The 21,669-nt window shown below is 35.5% G+C and overlaps 1 pseudogene; it reads right to left on the reverse strand.

The window, feature by feature from the left end:
• LOC137944638 (protein transport protein SEC23 D-like) overlaps positions 1–21,308 on the reverse strand; it is a 74,418-nt pseudogene extending 53,110 nt beyond the window's left edge.
• Between the last annotated feature and the right edge of the window lie 361 nt (positions 21,309–21,669).

A 21,669-nucleotide genomic window follows, 5' to 3' on the forward strand; every position in this document is an offset into this window, starting at 1 on the left:
GAGAAAAGGTTTATTGTGTGCCAACTATTTGTATGCAAGGGAGGCTGACTAGTGTGGGTTATCCCGAGGACGCAACTAGGCCGACACAGGTAAAAGTAAATTCAACTTTTCACTGCATAACTGAACCCATGCAACACCTAAGCTCAAACATTACAAGCATGATCTTTTCACAGTATGGCACCCCATGAATGAATGAGCATGCCAAATCGTCTCATAAAAATCGATTTAAAAAAAAAATGATCCCTATTTAAAAATATTTTCTGAGTAATTAAGAACCTTAAGAGTGGACACTACTTCAGAATGTGTACATGCGTGGTCATGGAATACAGGGTTAGATAGTAATCCTCTTTTTAATGTGCTTGGTATCCTAGCAAAAAACAAAGAGCTAAAATGCAATCAGTGTTCCCTAGAAGCTTGCATCCCTTGTCTAAAAGGCCTAGGTATAGAAGCTGCAGACCAGACTCTCTCTCTCTCTCTCTCTCTCTCTCTCTCTCTCTCTCTCTCTCTCTCTCTCTCTCTCTCTCTATATATATATATATATATATAATTCTTTAGGGTATATTATCTCATCTGTTTCTAATTCTATATTGACTAGGTCATAATTTTCACTAGAGATTGATTCTGTATCTTCTATATTCTTTTGTTCATAGCTATTAAATCTAATATTTCTGTTACCTTTAGTATCTGTGTACATGATACTTTCTTCAGGACTGATTATTTTTTCTTCTCTAAATTTAAGGTTCCATTCTAATCCTGCTAAAATGTCTGGAGAATATTTAATAGGCTTAATTAATTTTATTCCATTGTTTCCTATTAAATTAACTACATCATCTATTTTAACCTTGAACCTAGTAGTGCTAGAACAAGTACACCTTCCTTAGAATTCAATACACAATAAAAGATTGTTTCCTACAAAGGATTCATATCCTTTTGTCTGAATACCTATTTTGATATATTTTCTAAAATCTTGTAGTCCAATAAGGAAGTCTGGGGAGCAATAAAATATTCCTCCATTTTGATTCATATCTACCTCAGTGATTCCTAACATTGCCTTTTTAGGGTCTGCCCATCTATCATCGTGGATACTAAGTAAGGTTTTAGTTCCTAGATGTTTTCGTCCTAATCCTTTTACCCCTATTACAATCAGACCTAAATGAATCCTTTTACCCCTATTTCTTTAAAGGCTTGTTCTGCTATTAAGTTAATGTTAACAGAATCTTGTCCTACACAACTAATCTGGATTTCTCGGTAATGTCTAAATAATCCGGTATTAAAGTTTAATGGTCTTGTTCTATATAATTGTCTGGGGTTAAGAAGGTTTAATTGATTCTTGCTAAATATAGCAATGTCTTGATCTATATCTATTATTTCGTCTAATTGTATATCTCTTTGGTCTACACTTCTCCTTCCTGTTATTTTGTCTACTATATTAAGATTTCTAGAAGAACTACCTATTTCCGAGGTAAATCCTTCACCTTGTATTTAATCCTATTTCTGTAATAACGTCTTAAAATAAAGCAGAAATATGAACAAAAACGAAAAATTCTCAACACACAATAAAAGCAGTAAGTATTAAGGTAACAAAAACGATGCCTAATATTATGAAAAGTATAAGCATGAAAGCAATCGTAATAGAAGGAAAAGATAGTTGTAAAAACTTCCAGAAGGTAGTTCCTAAAACGCTTATGTCTTTTAATGTTCTGTCAGAACACTAAGCCAGAAGGCAGTTCCTAAAACGCTTCTGTCTTTAATGTTCTGTCAGAACACTTAGCCTCCCTCCCTCCCTCCCTCCCTCCCTCTAGATACCAATTCGGAGAGGTACTACTTTAATATACTTTAATATGGAGTATTTAGAGGTTAATTATTTGGGGTTCTTCTAATTACTTGTCTTCTAGGTATAAATATTTGCCTAGGAGTCTCTACAAATTTTCTGTATGAATATAAAGATAAGGTAAAACAGACAAAACTAAAGATAACTAAATTACAGAAGACTATTGTTAAAGCTATAAAGATAAAAATCATGTATCTAAGGATCTATCTATGATTCTGGCTAAAATATTAAGGAATAAGAATATATCAAAGGCTAAAAGATTATCTACTTGTTCTGGGAGAAATATAAAATATCCAAATAATTCTAATGCTATTAATACCAAGAACAATATGTAGCTATAAGTTCCTATGATATTGCACAATAATCTCTTAAGGTATTATATAATAATCCTAACTATAAGTAATATATAGGTAATATTCGCAAACCAAATCTCAAAAACTGTTTTATTATCTTATTAATTAACCAAATATAGATAAAAAGGTACAGCTGCGTTGTGACAACTGAGGGCAATGCTTGGCTCAACTGAGGCAGAGGCGTTTGTCAGGGCTTAGCCCTCACCCAGTAGTTTCCAGCCTTATATACCATTCTTTAATAACGACTTAAAATAAAGTAGTAAATATGAACAAAAACGAGAATATTCAACACAAAATAAAAGCAGTAAGTATTAAGGTAACAAGAACGATGCCTAATATTATCAAAAGTATAACCACGAAAGCAATCGTAAGAGAAGGAAAAGATAGTTGTAAAAACTTCAAGAAGGTAGTTCCTAAAACGCTTCTGTCTTTTAATGTTCTGTCAGACAGAACACTTAGCCTCCCTCCCTTCCTCCCTCCCCAGGTGTACTACTTTAATCTGCTTTAATCTGGAGTATTTAGAGGTGAATTATTTGGGGTTCTTCTAATTACTTGTCTTCTAGGTATAAATATTTGCATTGGAGTCTCTACAAATCTTCTGTATGAATATAAAGATAAGGTAAAACAGACAAAACTAAATATAACTAAATTACAGAAGACTATTGTTAAAGCTATAAAGATAAAAATCATGTATCTAAGGTTCTATCTATGATTCAGGCTAAAATATTACGGAATAAGAATATATCAGAGGCTAAAAGATTATCTAATTGTTCTGGGAGAAATATAAAATATCCAAATAATTTTAATGCTATTATTACCAAGAACAATATGTAGCTATAAGTTCCTATGATATTGCACAATAATCTCTTAAGGTATTATATAATAATCCTACGTATAAGTAATATATAGGTAATATTCGAAAAATAAATATCAAAAACTGTTTTATTATCTTATTAATTAACCAAATATACATAAAAAGGTACAGCGGCATTGTGACAACCGAGAGCAACGCTTGGCTCAACTGAGGCAGAGGCGTTTGTCAGGGCTTAGCCCTCACCCAGTAGTTTCCAGCCTTATATACCTTTCTGTAATAACAAAAATAAAGTAGTAAATATGAACAAAAACAAAAATACTCAACACACAATAAAAGCAGTAAGTATTAAGGTAACAAGAACGATGCCTAATATTATGAAAAGTATAAGCATGAAAGCAATCGGAAGAGAAGGAAAAGATAGTTGTAAAAACATCCAGAAGGTAGTTCCTAAAACACTTCTGTCTTTTAACGTTCTGTCAGAACACTTAACCAGAAGGTAGTTCCTAAAAAGCTTCTGTCTTTTAATGTTCTGTCAGAACACTTAGCCTCCCTCCCTCCCTCTAGATACCAATTCGGAGGGGTACTACTTTAATCTGCTTTAATCTGGAGTATTTCGAGGTGAATTATTCGGGGTTCTTCTAATTACTTGTCCTCTAGGTATAAATATATGCCTTGGAATCTCTACAAATCTTCTGTATGAATATATAAAGATAAGGTAAAACAGACAAAACTAAATATAACTAAATTACAGCAGACTATTGTTAAAGCTATAAAGATAAATATCATGTATCTAAGGTTCTATCTATGATTCTGGCAAAAATATTAAGGAAAAAGAATATATCAGAGGCTAAAAGATTATCTGTTTGTTCTGGGAGAAATATAAAATAACGAAATAATTCTAATGCTATTATAACCAAGAACAATATGTAGCTATAAGTTCCTTTGATATTGCACAATAATCTCTTAAGGTATTATATAATAATCTTAAGTATAAGTAATATATAGGTAATATTCGCAAAACAAATATCAAAAACTGTTTTATTATCTTAGTAATTAACCAAATATACATAAAATGGTACAGCGGTGTTGTGACAACCGAGAGCAACGCTTGGCTCAACTGAGGCAGAGGCGTTTGTCAGGGCTTAGCCCTCACCCAGTAGTATCCAGCCTTATATACCTTTTTGTAATAACGTCTTAAAATAAAGTAGTAAATATGAACAAAAACGAAAATACTCAACACACAATAAAAGCAGTAAGTATTAAGGTAACAAGAACGATGCGTAATATTATGAAAAGTATAAGCATGAAAGCAATCGGAAGAGAAGGAAAAGATAGTTGTAAAAACTTCCTGAAGGTAGTTCCTAAAATGCTTCTGTCTTTTAATGTTCTATCAGAACACTTAGCCAGAAGGTAGTTCCTAAAACGCTTCTGTGTTTTAATGTTCTGTCAGAACACATAGCCTCCCTCCCTCCCTCCTTGTAGATACCAATTCGGAGGGGTACTACTATAATATGCTTTAATCTGGAGTATTTAGAGGTGAATTATTTGGGGTTCTTCTAATTACTTGTCTTCTAGGTATAAATATTTGCTTAGGAGTCTCTACAAATCTTCTGTATGAATATAAAGCTAAGGTAAAACAGACAAAACTAAAGATAACTAAATTACTAAAGACTATTGTTAAAGCTATAAAAATAAAAATCATGTATCTAAGGTACTATCTATGATTCTAGTTAAAATATTAAGGAATAAGAATATATCAGAGGCTAAAAGATTATCTAATTGTTATGGGATAAATATAAAATATCCAAATAATTCTAATGCTACTATTACCAAGAACAATATGTAGCTATAAGTTCCTATGATATTGCACAATAATCTCTTAAGGTATTATATAATAATCCTAAGTATAAGTAATATAAAGGTAATATTCGCAAAACAAATCTCAAAAACTGTTATATTATCTTATTAATTAACAAAATATACATAAAAAGGTACAGCGGCGTTGTGACAACCGAGAGCAACGCTTGGCTCAACTGAGGCAGAGGCATTTGTTAGGGTTTAGCCCTCACCCAGTAGTTTTCAGCCTTATATACCTTTCTGTAATAACGTCTGAAAATAAAGTATTAAATATGAACAAAAACGAAAATACTCAACACACAATAAAAGCAGTAAGTATTAAGGTAACAAGAACGATGCCTAATATTATGAATAGTATAAGCATGAAAGCAATCGTAAGAGAAAGAAAAGATAGTTGTAAAAACTTCCAGAAGGTAGTTCCTAAAACGCTTCTGTCTTTTAATGTTCTGTCCGAACACTTAGCCAGAAGGTAGTTCCTAAAACGCTTTTGTCTTTAATGTTCTGTCAGAACACTTAGCCTCCCTCCCTCCCTTCCTGTAGATACCAATTTGGAGGGGTACTACTATAATCTGCTTTAATCTGGAGTATTTAGAGGTGAATTATTTGGGGTTCTTCTAATTACTTGTCTTCTTGGTATACATATTTGCCTAGGAGTCTCTACAAATCTTCTATATGAATATAAAGATAAGGTAAAACAGACAAACCTAAAGATAACTAAATTACAAAAGACTATTGTTAAAGCCATAAAAATAAAAATCATGTATCTAAGGTTCTATCTATGATTCTGGCTAAAATATTAAGGAATAAGAATATATATCAGAGGCTAAAAGATTATCTAATTGTTCTGGGAGAAATATAAAATATCCAAATAATTCTATTGCTATTGTTACCAAGAATAATATGTAGCTATAAGTTCCTATGATATTGCACACTAATCACTTAAGTTATTATATAAATTCCTAGGTATAAGTAATATATAGGTAATATTCGCAAAACAAATCTCAAAAACTGTTTTATTATCTTATTAATTAACCAAATATACATAAAAAGGTACAGCGGTGTTGTGACAACCGAGAGCAACATTTGGCTCAACTGAGGCAGAGGCGTTTGTCAGGGCTTAGCCCTCACCCAGTAGTTTCCAGCCTTATATACCTTTCTGTAATAACGTCTTCAAATAAAGTAGTAAATATGAACAAAAACGAAAATACTCAACATACAATAAAAGCAGTAAGTATTAAGGTAACAAGAACAATGCCTAATATTATGAAAAGTATAAGCATGAAAGCAATCGTAAGAGAAGGAAAAGATAGTTGTAAAAACTTCCAGAAGTTAGTTCCTAAAACGCTTCTGTCTTTTAATGTTCTGTCAGACAGAACACTTAGCCAACACTTGCCCTAAAAGACAGAACATTAATTCTAAAGATAGTTGTTAAAAGGACATTGCAAACAAGGAGTAAAGAGAACCATTGTTATGAAGAATAAAATTAAGACCTAAAATAAAGTCTACTTTGAGTTTGAGATCTCTAACCCATGTTAAAGTCAAGGATAAGATCCAGAAAAAGTTGAACAGTTGGTCAAGAACTGGATTTTGCCTTCATCAAAATAGGTTGTATATGGGTTATAGGTTCCTTCTACCTGTTGGTAAACACTTATTTATTGGTTTTTTTAAGGAACTGAGGAGGAACTAATCTTCTATGGATAATACATTTGGTACAGCCGGAATCTACTAAAGCATCTAATACGAGGGATTGTTTGTTAGGGAAAATAATCTTTGCTCTAACAAGGATACTGGAAAAAGATTTATCTTGGTTACATACGTAGGAAGTTTCTGGTTCTTCTAATCCTACAGTGATACCATCATAAGAATCTTTTTCTATTTTATCTAATCTATGTTTGAGAAGAGTTATTTCTGCCTCACAGTTTTCTATTTTTCTGGCCATAATTTCCAATTTAGTATTGTATACCTCTTTCTAAGACAATCCCTCGCATATGAAACAATGGACTTACCTCTTTCTAAGACAATCCCTCGCATATGAAACAATGGACCTTCTTTTTCTGTTTGTCCCCTCATTTCTTCTCTTCCGGCCAAGCCTTGGCGTCCTTTGCCCATGACTTCTTCTCCCTTTTCTCCTTCTTCTTAAAATTCGTTATACCATTGTTATTTTTCTTAGGCACTTTGTTAGCCGAATAATTCTTTCTTTCATATTCGGTTAACTTTTCAGCAGTAGATAAAGCTGAAGCTAATGTCTTTATTTCCCGTGGGCTGAGCAAGAATTGAGAAGACGGGAAGTAAAGACATTAGCTTCAGTTTTATCTACTGCTGAAAAGTTAACCGAATATGAGAGAAAGAATGATTCGGCTAACAAAGTGTCTAAGGAAAATAACAATGGTAAAATGAATTTTAAGAAAAAGGAGCAAATCAAAGGATTTGAATGGAGGATCAAATCAAGGAGATTTGATAAGGGAGTATCTCTGCTCTCATAAGACGGAAGCATGAGAGAAGGGAGGGGTTGAAGCCTATAAATACCAAGGCATTCAACCCTTGTAGATTCATTCAGCATAGACGAGAGGGAGAGTTTATGTAGAGTGCTGGCCTTCCACCTTGGACGGCCACTCCTTGTAATCTTCTCTAGTATTAATACAAGGTTACTTTCTCTTCCTATTCCATTGTCTTTCTATCTTTTCATTGCTCGTGCTTCATTTGAGAGGAGGGAGTTTGCAACGTTGATCTAAGGGGTGAGAGGCTGTACTACCTTTGACGAATTGAAGGTAGGCCATCACGGGAGTTGGAGTTTCGCTAGCCTAAATGAGTTTAGGCTCATCTGACCTCGTGACAAACTGGGTGGGGGGCCTTGTACCTACCTCGGTGGAGTCTCGAAATGACAGTGGAAGCGGATGCAGGCCACAAAAGCCAAACAACTCCTAAAGGCCCGTCTTTGCCGTGAGTGCCAGATTTACGAAATGAGGCAGAGGGCGGAACTTAGAGCCGCAGTTTCTGAGCTTGAGCGAGCCCCAACTCTCTTTTCCATCAAAGCCGACGAGCAGTTGAAGGCTTTGGCTAACAGGTCTCAGTTTTCTGGAGGCTACGATCTGTGGTCGGAGCGGGATGAGACTCAGCTTTTTCATAACCAGGACTGGCTCCCTTCCGCAAGGTTTTTCCGTAAAGGGGTTGTGCACAATGTCAAACCGTATGGTATTATTGACAGTGTTGGGCGCACCAGTTATTCAAAAATGACGTTGAGGAAAATTTACCCAAGAAGAGGAATGGGACTAAAAGATCGATTCTCTTGTTTGGATGCCCATGAAAAATAAGAGAGAAAAAAAAACAAAAAAGTGGTTTCTCTTGTTTGGATGCACAAGGAAAATGGAAAAGAAAAGAAAAGAGAGCATGCATATTACCAACCACTAGTAATATGCATGCTCAGATTTTTACGGAAGTTTCGTATTTCAGTCCTTCCTCAACCTATTTCCGCCATGTTCCATCTTCACCGCTATCAATCTCTTCATCGCACAACCGCATTTAGACATTGCTGACCTGGGCGTTACAGACAAAAGTCACGGAATATATGTCAGCCACAGGTAAGCTCATTTCTCCCATTTGATCTCCTTCATCCTTATTCTCTCCATGCAATGTAGTACAGATTTTATGCAATACAAATTATTTTGAGATCCTTTATGAGTTATAGATCTAGTCATATTTCGTTTCTTAATAACTCTGATATGCAAGATTATCTCTATTTGTTTTCCATACTTTTAGGATTCTTTGAACTTAATATTAAATATGTATTTTATGGAAAGTTTTAAATGTAGGTTAAAGTTCAAACCCGACTCGAGCTTGAGCTCAAATTTGGTTAAAATTCTTGGGCTTGAGCTCGATTCCAATTTTAGTCTCAAAGCTAAGCTTGAGCTCGAACTCAAGTTCAAAGTATTCAAATCAAGCAAAGCACGAAAAATAAAGTAGTAAATATGAACAAAAACGAAAAATTCTCAACACACAATAAAAGCAGTAAGTATTAAGGTAACAAAAACGATGCCTAATATTATGAAAAGTATAAGCATGAAAGCATTCGTAAGAGAAGGAAAAGATAGTTGTAAAAACTTCCAGAAGGTAGTTCCTAAAACGCTTCTGTCTTTTAATGTTCTGTCAGAACACTTAGCCAGAAGGTAGTTCCTAAAACGCTACTGTCTTTTAATGTTCAGTCAGAACACTTAGCCTCCCTCCCTCCCTCCCTCCCTCTAGATACCAATTCGGAGGGGTACAACTTTAATCTGCTTTAAAATGGAGTATTTAGAGGTGAATTATTTGGGGTTCTTCTAATTACTTGTCTTTTAGGAATAAATATTTGCCTAGGAGTCTCTGCAAATCTTCTGTATGAATATAAAGATAAGATAAAACAGACGAAACTAAAGATAACTAAATTACAGAAGACTATTGTTAAAGCTATAAAGATAAAAATCATGTATCTAAGGAACTATCTATGATTCTGGCTAAAATATTAAGGAATAAGAATATATCAGATGCTAAAAGATTATCTACTTGTTCTGGGAGAAATATAAAATATCCAAATAATTCTAATGCTATTATTACCAAGAACAATATGTACCTATAAGTTCCTATGATGTTGCACAATAATCTCTTAAGGTATTATATAATAATCCTAAGTATAAGTAATATATAGGTAATATTCGAAAAACAAATCGCAAAAACTGTTTTATTATCTTATTAATTAACCAAATATACATAAAAAGGTACAGCGGCGTTGTGACAACCGAGAGCAACGCTTGGCTCAACTGAGGCAGAGGCGTTTGCCAGGGCTTCGCCCTCACCTGAAAGTTTCCAGCCATATATACCTTTCTGTAATAACGTTTTAAAATAAAGTAGTAAATATGAACAAAAACGAAAATAATCAACACAAAATAAAAGCAGTAAGTATTAAGGTAACAAGAACGATGCCTAATATTATGAAAAGTATAAGCATGAAAGCAATCGTAAGAGAAGGAAAAGATAGTTGTAAAAACTTCCGGAAGGTAGTTCCTAAAACGCTTCTGTCTTTTAATGTTCTGTCCCTAATATTATGAAAAGTATAAGCATGAAAGCAATCGTAAGAGAAGGAAAAGATAGTTGTAAAAACTTCCAGAAGGTAGTTCCTAAAACGCTTCTGTCTTTTAATGTTCTGTCAAACAGAACACTTAGCCTCCCTCCCTCCCTCCCTCCCGAGGGTACTACTTTAATCTGCTTTAATCTGAAGTATTTAGAGGTGAATTATTTGGGGTTCTTCTAATTACTTGTCCTCTAGGTATAAATATTTGCCTTGGAGTCTCTACAAATCTTCTGTATGAATATAAAGATAAGGTAAAACAGACAAAACTAAAGATAACAAAACTACAGAAGACTATTGTTAAAGCTATAAAGATATAAATTATGTATCTAAGGTTCTATCTATGATTCTGGCTAAAATATTAAGGAATAAGAATATATCAGAGGCTAAAAGGTTATCTAATTGTTCTGGGAGAAATATAAAATATGCAAATAATTCTAATGCTATTATTACCAAGAACAATATGTAGCTATAAGTTCCTATGATATTGCACAATAATCTCTTAAGGTATTATATAATAATCCTACGTATAAGTAATATATAGGTAATATTCGCAAAACAAACATCAAAAACTGTTTTATTATCTTATTAATTAACCAAATATACATAAAAAGGTACAGCGGCGTTGTGACAACCGAGAGCAACGCTTGGCTCAACTGAAGCAGAGGCGTTTGTCAAGGTTTAGCCCTCACCCAGTAGTTTTCAGCCTTATATACCTTTCTGTAATAACGTCTTAAAATAAAGTAGTAAATATGAACAAAAACGAAAAATTCTCAACACACAATAAAAGCAGTAAGTATTAAGGTAACAAGAACGATGCCTAATATTATGAAAAGTATAAGCATGAAAGCAATCGGAAGAGAAGGAAAAGATAGTTGTAAAAACTTAGCCAGAAGGTAGTTCCTAAAACGCTTCTGTCTTTTAATGTTCTGTCAGAACACTTAGCCTCCCTCCCTCCCTCTAGATACCAATTCGGAGGGGTACTACTTTAATCTGCTTTAATCTGGAGTATTTAGAGGTGAATTATTTGGGGTTCTACTAATTACTTGTCCTCTAGGTATATATATTTGCCTTGGTGTCTCTACAAATCTTCTGTATGAATATATAAAGATAAGGTAAAACAGACAAAACTAAAGATAACTAAATTACAAAAGACTATTGTTAAAGCTATAAAGATAAATATCATGTATCTAAGGTTCTATCTATGATTCTGGCTAAAATATTAAGGAATAAGAATATATCAGAGGCTAAAAGATTATCTAATTGTCCTGGGAGAAATATAAAATATCCAAATAATTCTATTACTATTATTACCAAGAATAATATGTAGCTATAAGTTCCTATGATATTGCACAATAATCTCTTAAGGTATTATATAATGATCCTAAGTATAAGTAATATATAGGTAATATTCGCAAAACAAATCTCAAAAACTGTTTTATTATCTTAGTAATTAACCAAATATACATAAAAAGGTACAGCGGCGTTGTGACAACCGAGAGCAACGCTTGGCTCAACTGAGGCAGAGGCGTTTGTGAGGGCTTAGCCCTCAACCCAGTAGTTTCCTGCCTTATATACCTTTCTGTAATAACATCTTAAAATAAAGTAGTAAATATGAACAAAAACGAAAAATACTCAACACACAATAAAAGCAGTAAGTATTAAGGTAAGAAGAACGATGTCTAATATTATGAAAAGTATAAGCAAGAAAGCAATCGTAAGAGAAAGAAAAGATAGTTGTAAAAACTTCCAGAAGGTAGTTCCTAAAACGCTTTTGTCTTTTTTAATGTTCTGTCAGACAGAACACTTAGCCTCCCTTCCTCCCTCCCTCCCGCGGGGTACTACTTTAATCGGCTTTAATCTGGAGTATTTAGAGGTGATTTATTTGGGGTTCTTCTAATTACATGTCTTCTAGGTATAAATATTTGCCTAGGAGTCTTTACAAATCTTCTGTATGAATATAAAGATAAGGTAAAACAGATAAAACTAAAGATAACTAAATTACAAAAGACTATTGTTAAAGCTATAATGATAAAAATCATGTATCTAAGGTTCTATCTATGATTCAGGCCAAAATATTAAGGAATAAAAATATATCAGAGGCTAAAAGATTATCTACTCGTTCTGGGAGAAATATAAAATATCCAAATAATTCTAATGCTATTATTACCAAGAACAATATGTAGCTATAAGTTCCTATGATATTGCACAATAATCTCTTGAGGTATTATATAATAATCCTAAGTATAAGTAATATATAGGTAATATTCGCAAAACAAATCTCAAAAACTGTTTTATTATCTTATTAATTAACAAAATATACATAAAAAGGTACAGCAGCGTTGTGACAACCAAGAGCAACGCTTGGCTCAACTGAGGCAGAGGCATTTGTCAGGGATTAGCCCTCACCCAGTAGTTTCCAGCCTTATATACCTTTCTGAAATAACGTCTTAAAATAAAGTAGTAAATATGAACAAAAACAAAAATACTCAACACACAATAAAAGCAATAAGTATTAAGGTAACAAGAACGATGCCTAATATTATGAAAAGTATAAGCATGAAAGCAATCGGAAGAGAAGGAAAAGATAGTTGTAAAAACCTCCAGAAGGTAGTTCCTAAAACACTTCTGTCTTTTAAAGTTCTGTCAGAACACTTAGCCAGAAGGTAGTTCCTATAACGCTTCTGTCTTTTAATGTTCTGTCAAAACACTTAGCCTCCCTCCCTCCCTCCTTGTAGATACCAATTCGGAGGGGTACTACTATAATCTGCTTTAATCTGGAGTATTTAGAGGTGAATTATTTGGGGTTCTTCTAATTACTTGTCTTCTAGGTATAAATATTGGCCTAGGAGTCTCAAAAAATCTTCTGTGTGAATATAAAGATAAGGTAAAACAGACAAAACTAAAGATAACTAAATTACAAAAGACTATTGTTAAAGCTATAAAGATAAAAATCATGTATCTAAGGTATTATCTATGATTCTGGCTAAAATATTAAGGAATAAGAATATATCAGAGGCTAAAAGATTATCTACTTGTTCTGGGAGAAATATAAAATATCCAAATAATTCTAATGCTATTATTACCAAGAACAATATGTAGCTATAAGTTCCTATGATATTGAACAACAATCTCTTGAGGTATTATATAATAATCCTAAGTATAAGTAATATATAGGTAATATTCGCAAAACAAATCTCAAAAACTGTTTTATTATCTTATTAATTAACAAAATATACATAAAAAGGTACAGCGGCGTTGTGACAACCGAGAGCAACGCTTGGTTCAACTGAGGCAGAGGCATTTGTTAGTTTCCAGCCTTATATACCTTTCTGTAATAACGTCTGAATATAAAGTATTAAATATGAACAAAAACGAAAATACTCAACACACAATAAAAGCAGTAAGTATTAAGGTAACAAGAACGATGCCTAATATTATGAATAGTATAAGCATGAAAGCAATCGTAAGAGAAAGAAAAGATAGTTGTAAAAACTTCCAGAAGGTAGTTCCTAAAACGCTTCTGTCTTTTAATGTTCTGTCAGAACACTTAGCCAGAAGGTAGTTCCTAAAACGCTTTTGTCTTTAATGTTCTGTCAAAACACTTAGCCTCCCTCCCTCCCTTCCTGTAGATACCACTTCGGAGGGATACTACTATAATCTGCTTTAATCTGGAGTATTTAGAGGTGAATTATTTGGGGTTCTTCTAATTACTTGTCTTCTAGGTATAAATATTTGCCTAGGAGTCTCTACAAATCTTCTGTATGAATATAAAGATAAGGTAAATCAGACAAAACTAAAGATAACTAAATTACAAAAGACTATTGTTAAGCTACAAAGATAAAAATCATGTATCTAAGGTACTATCTATGATTCTGGCTAAAATATTAAGGAATAAGAATATATCAGAGGCTAAAAGATTATCTACTTGTTATGGGAGAAATATAAAATATCCAAATAATTCTAATGCTATTATTACCAAGAACAATATGTAGCTATAAGTTCCTATGATATTGCACAATAATCTCTGAAGGTATTATATAATAATCCTAAGTATAAGTAATATATAGGTAATATTCGCAAAAAAAATCTCAAAAACTGTTTTATTATCTTATTAATTAACCAAATATACATAAAAAGGTACAGCGGTGTTGTGACAACCGAGAGCAACGCTTGGCTCAACTGAGGCAGAGGCGTTTGTCAGGCAGAGGCGTTTGTCAGGGCTTAGCCCTCACCCAGTAGTTTCCAGGCTTATATACCTTTCTGTAATGACGTCTTAAAATAAAGTAGTAAATATGAACAAAAACGAAAATACTCAACACACAATAAAAGCAGTAAGTATTAAGGTAACAAGAACAATGCCTAATATTATGAAAAGTATAAGCATGAAAGCAATCGTAAGAGAAGGAAAAGATAGTTGTAAAAACTTTCAGAAGGAAGTTCCAAAAACACTTCTATCTTTTAATGTTCTGTCAGACAGAACACTTAGCCAACACTTGCCCTAAAAGACAGAACATTAATTCTAAAGATAGTTGTAAAAAGGACATTGCAAACAAGGAGTAAAGAGAACCATTGTTATGAAGAATAAAATTAAGACCTAAAATAAAGTCTACTTTGAGTTTGAGATCTCTAACCCATGTTAAAGGTCAAGGATAAGATCCAGAAAAAGTTGAACAGTTGGTAAAGAACTGGATTTTGCCTTCATCAAAATAGGTTGTATATGGGTTATAGGTACCTTCTACCTATTGGTTAAACACTTATTTATTGGTTTTCTTAAGGAACTGAGGAGGAACTAATCTTCTATGGATAATACATTTGGTACAGCCGGAATCTACTAAAGCATCTAACACGAGGGATTGTTTGTTCAGGAAAATAATCTTTGCTCTAACAAGGATACTGGAAAAAAATTTATCTTGGTTACGTACGTAGGAAGTTTCTGGTTCTTCTAATCCTACAGTGATACCATCATAAGAATCTTTTTCTATTGTATCTAATCTATGTTTGAGAAGAGTTATTCCTGCCTCACAGTTTTCTATTTTTCTGGCCATAATTTCCAATTTAGTATTGTATACCTCTTTCTAAGACAATCCCTCGCATATGAAACAATGGACCTTCTTTTTCTGTTTGTCCCCTCGTTTCTTCTCTTCCGGCCTAGCCTTGGCGTCCTTTGCCCATGACTTCTTCTCCCCTTTCTCCTTCTTCTTAAAATTCGTTATACCATTGTTATTTTTCTTAGGCACTTTGTTAGCCAAATAATTCTTTCTCTCATATTCGGTTAACTTTTCAGCAGTAGATAAAGCTGAAGCTAATGTCTTTACTTCTCGTGGGCTGAGCAAGAATTGAGAAGACGGGAAGTAAAGACATTAGCTTCAGTTTTATCTACTGCTGAAAAGTTAACCGAATATGAGAGAAAGAATGATTCGGCTAACAAAGTGTCTAAGGAAAATAACAATGGTAAAATGAATTTTAAGAAAAAGGAGCAAATCAAGGATTTGAATGGAGGATCAAATCAAGGAGATTTGATAAGGGAGGATCTCTGCTCTCATTGGACGGAAGCATGAGAGAAGGGAGGGGTTGAAGCCTGTAAATACCAAGGCATTCAACCCTTGTAGATTCATTCAGCATAGACGAGAGGGAGAGTTTTTGTAGAGTGTTGGCCTTCCACCTTGGACGGCCACTCCTTGTAATCTTCTCTAGTATTAATACAAGGTTACTTTCTCTTCCTATTCCATTGTCTTTCTATCTTTTCATTGCTCGTGTTTCATTTGAGAGGAAGGAGTTTGCAACGTTGATCTAAGGGGTGAGAGGTTGTACTACCATTGACGAATTGAAGGTAGGCCATCACGGGAGTTGGAGTTCCACTAGCCTAAGTGAGTTTAGGCTCATCTGACCTCGTGACAAACTGGGTGGGGGGCCTTGTACCTACCTCGGCGGAGTCTCGAAATGACAGTGGAAGCGGATGCAGGCCACAAAAGCCAAACAACTCCTAAAGGCCCGTCTTTGCCGTGAGTGCCAGATTTACGAAATGAGGCAGAGGGCAGAACTTAGAGCCGCAGTTTCTGAGCTTGAGCGAGCCCCAACTCTCTTTTCCATCAAAGCCGACGAGCAATTGAAGGCTTTGGCTAACAGGTCTCAATTTTCTGGAGGCAACGATCTGTGGTCGGAGCGGGATGAGACTCAGCTTTTTCATAACCAGGACTAGCTCCCTTCCGCGAGGTTTTTCCCTAAAGGGGCTGTGCACAATGTCAAACCGTATGGTATTATTGACAGTGTTGGGCGCACCAGTTATTCAAAAATGACGGACGTTGAGGAAGATTTACCCAAGAAGAGGAATGGGACTAAAAGATCGATTCTCTTGTTTGGATGCCCATGAAAAATAAGAGAGAAAAAAAAGAGAAATGTGGTTTCTCTTGTTTGGATGCACAAGGAAAATGGAAAAGAAAAGAAAAGAGAGCATGCATATTACCAACCACTTGTAATATGCATGCTCAGTTTTTTACGGAAGTTTCGTATTTCAGTCCTTCCTCAACCTATTTCCGCCATGTTCCATCTTCAGCACTATCAATCTCTTCATCGCACAACCGCATTTAGACATTGCTGACCTGGGCGTTGCAGACGAAAGTCACAGAATATATGTCAGCCACAGGTAAGCTCATTTCTCCCATTTGATCTCCTTCATCCTTATTCTCTCCATGCAATGTAGTACAGAATTTATGCAATACAAATTATTTTGAGATCCTTTATGAGTTATAGATCTAGTCATATTTTGTTTCTTAATAACTCTGATATGCAAGATTATCTCTATTTGTTTTCCATACTTTTAGGATTCTTTGAACTTAATATTAAATATGTATTTTATGGAAAGTTTTAAATGTAGGTTAAAGTTCAAACCCGACTCGAGCTTGAGCTCAAATTTGGTTAAAATTCTTGGGCTTGAGCTCGATTCCAATTTTAGTCTCAAAGCTAAGCTTGAGCTCAAACTCAAGTTCAAAGTATTCAAATCAAGCAAAGCTCGAACATATACAGGTTCGAGTTTGGCTAGGCTCAAGAGAGTGGGAAATGTATATGAAAGTCACATTTTGTATATAGGTCATGTTTTTATATTAGTCACATTGGCATAATATTATGCAGTGTTTATAAACAATTTTATGCAAAATTTATAGACAATTTTATGCAGAGTTTATGTACAAAGGTCATGCCCAATTTTAAGTAAAATTTATGCACAGTTTATTTGACTTGTATTTTATGCAAAGTTTTAAATGTAGGTTGGAGCTTGAACCCTGCTCAAGCTCAATTCCAATTTTAAGCTTAAGGCTGGGCTCGGCTCTAGCTTGAGTTCGAAGTATTTAAATCAAGCCCAACTTGAACATATGCAGATTCAAACTCGGCTCGACTCGACTCGATGCCACCCCTAGCACTGCACGTATAGGCTGGGCACATACGGACTAGTGCCTGAACACCAAGGCATGGAGGCAAGTCAGATTAGTGGCAGCCAACTTTTTTTTTAATGATGATAAACATATTTCAAAGAAAGGGAAGATACATCAAGGGAGACCTCCCCTAACAATAAGATATTAAAGGGGGGACCTAGGCACACAAATCAGCAACCGAAATGGCTGATCTAAGTATATGAGACAAAGTACAAGAAATGGTGGATACAATATCCAAAATATCAAAAAAAATCTGCAAGTGACGCCACGGGGGAAGGATGAGGTGGACCACCATCCGATGACGACCTTGGAGTCTCCCTCCATGATAAGGAGACCACTAAAGCGATCCTTAAAAATACACAAGCCGTGAAGGAGACCAGAGAGCTCAGCAATGGTCGAGTCAGCAATTCCGAGAGGGCCACAGTAAGAGAGTATGGCAGTGCCGCCCCGGATCAAAAATCACCCCACCAAAATCATCCAAACCCGGGTTCCCAAAGGCGCTACCATCAAAATTCAGCTTATAATGGTTCCTAAACGGTTTCTAGTCACGTGGGTCATGGGGTGTTAGCTGGGGCAGTTGTACATGAGGAGGCATGCGCCAAGAAGCACATGACCATTCGAAGGGGCATGTGGCCAGCAATTTCCCCAACTACATATAGGGGGGCTGGATGAGTGCTAATCAATCAGACATTGACAAAGAGACTCAAAGGAGCACTCGAATATCTTGTATGTAGACAGATTTGTGTATATGAGAAAAGGTTTATCGTGTGCCAACTATTTGTATGCAAGGGAGGCTGACTAGTGTGGGTTATCCCGAGGACGCAACTAGGCCGACACAGGTAAAAGTAAATTCAACTTTCCACTGCATAACTGAACCCATGCAACACCTACGCTCTAACATTACAAGCATGATCTTTTCACAGTATGGCACCCCATGAATGAATGAGCAGGCCAAATCGTCTCACCAAAATCGATTTAAAAAAAAATGATCCCTATTAAAAAAATATTTTCTGAGTAATTAAGAGTGAATTTTACTCTTCAATGCAGATGAACAGTTAATGTCATTCTTCAATCATTCAAAAAAAGTGATTCCACGTTCATTCACAACAAAAAAAAAAAGTATGATTTCTCAAAATGATGGATATAAGCAAATCAACTTACATGTCCTGAGGAAGTGTAGAGTCATCAGTATTAGAGTACAGAAACAGTGAGCCGCCACTCTCGATGCTAAGGAATTTTAATGAAGCTAAGTCTGTATATTCATTGGTAACAGCAAATATGTCCACACAAACCCCCGATTGAACAGCAACAGCTGCCTGTGCAAAGTCATCATGGGTTATTTTTCCAAAGGTCTGTAGATTCTACAAAACTCAACCATTTCAGCACTTGGTTGTATATAGAGGCATAAGGCATAAGGCAATTTACCAGTTCTTTGTAGAAGGGTGTCTGCTCAGGAAGCAGTGCACAGTCTGCATCCTCTCCTTTACTGGCATATTGCTCACCATAACGCCTTGTATCTAATTGACTGGCTCCATAATCAGGAGGACCAGACAAAAATGTAAAAACCCTAGCTGCAATCAATTTTTGACCCACATAAATATCTAATAAACAAATGCTGATAATCACTAATGCAGTCGATTTTGGAGCCACATAACCAATAAACGAATGTTTATAAATACTAATACAATTAGTACAGTCAATTTTAAGAAAACAAAATTCAGAAAGGTAAATTGAGACAAGATATTCTTCCAGGCCCCTATTGTCGCCCTTGAGAGGAAACACTTCACCCAAGGAAAAGAACATGTTATTACCTGGTAAGAGGAAGTATCCAAAAAAATTGTGACCAGTGCTTTTCCAGGAAACTGATAATCAACCATTGAAAAACCAATTCTTTCAATTGGCAACATTTAGCTCATTTCCAGCCATTATGGTTTCACAAGACATAATTAATAGAATTAACATATACTTTTCATAGTGAGGGATAAAGACAATCCTAGATTCAAAGCAGAAATCTTCAAAAATACGAATAGAAAAACAAGGAATGACTCTCCAGATTTATCCCTCACAATAAGTTGCATGCATATGACTAATGAACATCAATGGGAAAAGAACAATGAAAACACTCAACTTTTTTAAAGAGAGAGCATCCAGCAATAAGGGGTACAGGCCATTTTTTCAATAATGAAAAAGATTTTATTAGAAAAAAGTTAATGATAGATTTTAGTTGAAAGAATAAGTCTACCCATAAGGAAAACAGAACCAGATATATCTTGTGCATGGAAAAGAGGAAGACATCAAACATGGATGACACACTTTGGTGGCAGTAACTGCAAGAATGTTTGATGATCTAAATCTGGTGCCACTAGATGTCAATAAGTTGAAAGATTAACCGAAATTTCCTCATAGCACTGCTCCATCCTCAATGGGAATCAGAAGCCTTTTCTCATCCGAGGATGGAGGCTTTGCAATTCAAGACCACTTCCTAAGAAACAAAATGTCATTCTGTAAATCCATTTACAGGTTATATGCATTTACTTGATTTTCAACAAACATCACTAAATAGTTAGAACAAAGATGACTATAAAAGAAACATATGTTAATTTATTTTGGTCCATGATAATGTAAAAGAAGCACAGGGAAGTAAGAATTGGACTTTACCATACCCAGTGCAAATGTATTTCCGTATTCTGATCCAAGGTAGTTAATTAGAGCCTCCATTGCAGCTCCAAAACCTCTGCCACCTAATAATATACCATCAAGTCCTTGTCCAGCAGCTATAGTTCTTTCCCATGAAGTTGTAGGTTTCAGTGTTTCCAAGGCTGCAGCTATTCGGTCTTTGGAAGTATCTACCTGTTGGAGAATGAACCAAACCTTCGCTAAAATCCATTTTCCAATTGATTGTAGTGTTGGTAGAGATTCTTTTTTTTTAACAATTTGAAGTCAAGGGTATGTTGACATTGTCCATCATAAACATACAGGAGCCAAGAAAGAAAACAATGGCATGGCATCTTCAAGCTCAAAGGGCAATGAAGCATCTGTATCTGGGGGGAATAAAGACATTTTTGACAACTGGTATGGGTCCTTGCACATCGTATAAGCCTATCTTATGACTGAATGTAACAAGCCCAAACAGAGAACCCGGCCCAAGTGCTGCAAATGTAAAAGGTAATTGGTATTAAAACATTATCATAACAAGAATAATAATTACCAATGCAACCACAAATGTGTGAAAAGCTGAGGGTGATCTTCTAAAATATTGATCACCTTATGAAGGCCAATACTGAGATAAACAATTGCCCACCTTCTAAAGCAGCCAGTAGCGCACTTTTGATCAACTCCAAAAACTCCTCAGATGCTGCATTTATGTTCAGAAGTACAACAAAAAACTACGAAGAGCACAAGTCCAAGCCCATTGTTCAAGCTCGCAGTAGGAATTGAAATACGCCCAGCAATTATCGCAGCGAGGAACAAGGTTACCGTTGGACCCGGAAACAGGGGGGTTACCAAGCTTGTCAACTGGAGAAAATGGGGAAACGGTGACTCCCCAAGGAAGGCCGGAGGCTTCCTGTGCATCGGGATCGGTCGGGAAACGAGATACTGTCGCCCTAATCGCAGCGAGGAACAAGGTTACCGTTGGACCCGGAAACAGGGGGGTTACCAAGCTCGTCAACTGGAGAAAATGGGGAAACGGTGACTCCCCAAGGAAGGCCGGAGGCTTCCTGTGCATCGGGATCGGTCGGGAAACGAGATACTGTCGCCCTAATCGCAGCTAGGAACAAGGTTACCGTTGGACCCGGAAACAGGGGGTTTACCAAGCTCGTCAACTGGAGAAAATGGGGAAACGGTGACTCCCCAAGGAAGGCCGGAGGCTTCCTGTGCATCGGGATCGGTCGGGAAACGAGATACGGTCGCCCTAACCGCCATCGACGAGAAGACAGCAGCAGCAGAGTTGCAGAGTCGCGAGGTCGATAAAAACCCAAATAATGAGGGAGAAAAAAAACACACAGACTTCGTACCCTGCTTGCCTCGATTCGTCTAAACCAGCGATATAATAAACGCCGTTTGAGCTAGTCCGGCCAAAGAAAAAACGGGTTAATTCAGAGGGGAAAGCATGGGTCGGGTTTTGAGAACCCGAACCCCAACTCAGAAACCCAAACGGTTTAGAAATCAAACATTATCCATTGTCTCATTCCCAAATCAACCTAGTAATTTTCCAATTAAAATATTTTTTAAATATAAAAATAGTTAAAGAATACAATGCATAAAATTATTATACAATGTCAAAA

The sequence above is a fragment of the Aristolochia californica genome, unplaced genomic scaffold (genome assembly GCF_029961685.1).
Source record: "Aristolochia californica isolate CCGP_79_NKW_82.1479 unplaced genomic scaffold, dmAriCali1.0.hap1 SCAF_11, whole genome shotgun sequence".
In the NCBI taxonomy this organism is placed as follows: domain Eukaryota; kingdom Viridiplantae; phylum Streptophyta; class Magnoliopsida; order Piperales; family Aristolochiaceae; genus Aristolochia; species Aristolochia californica.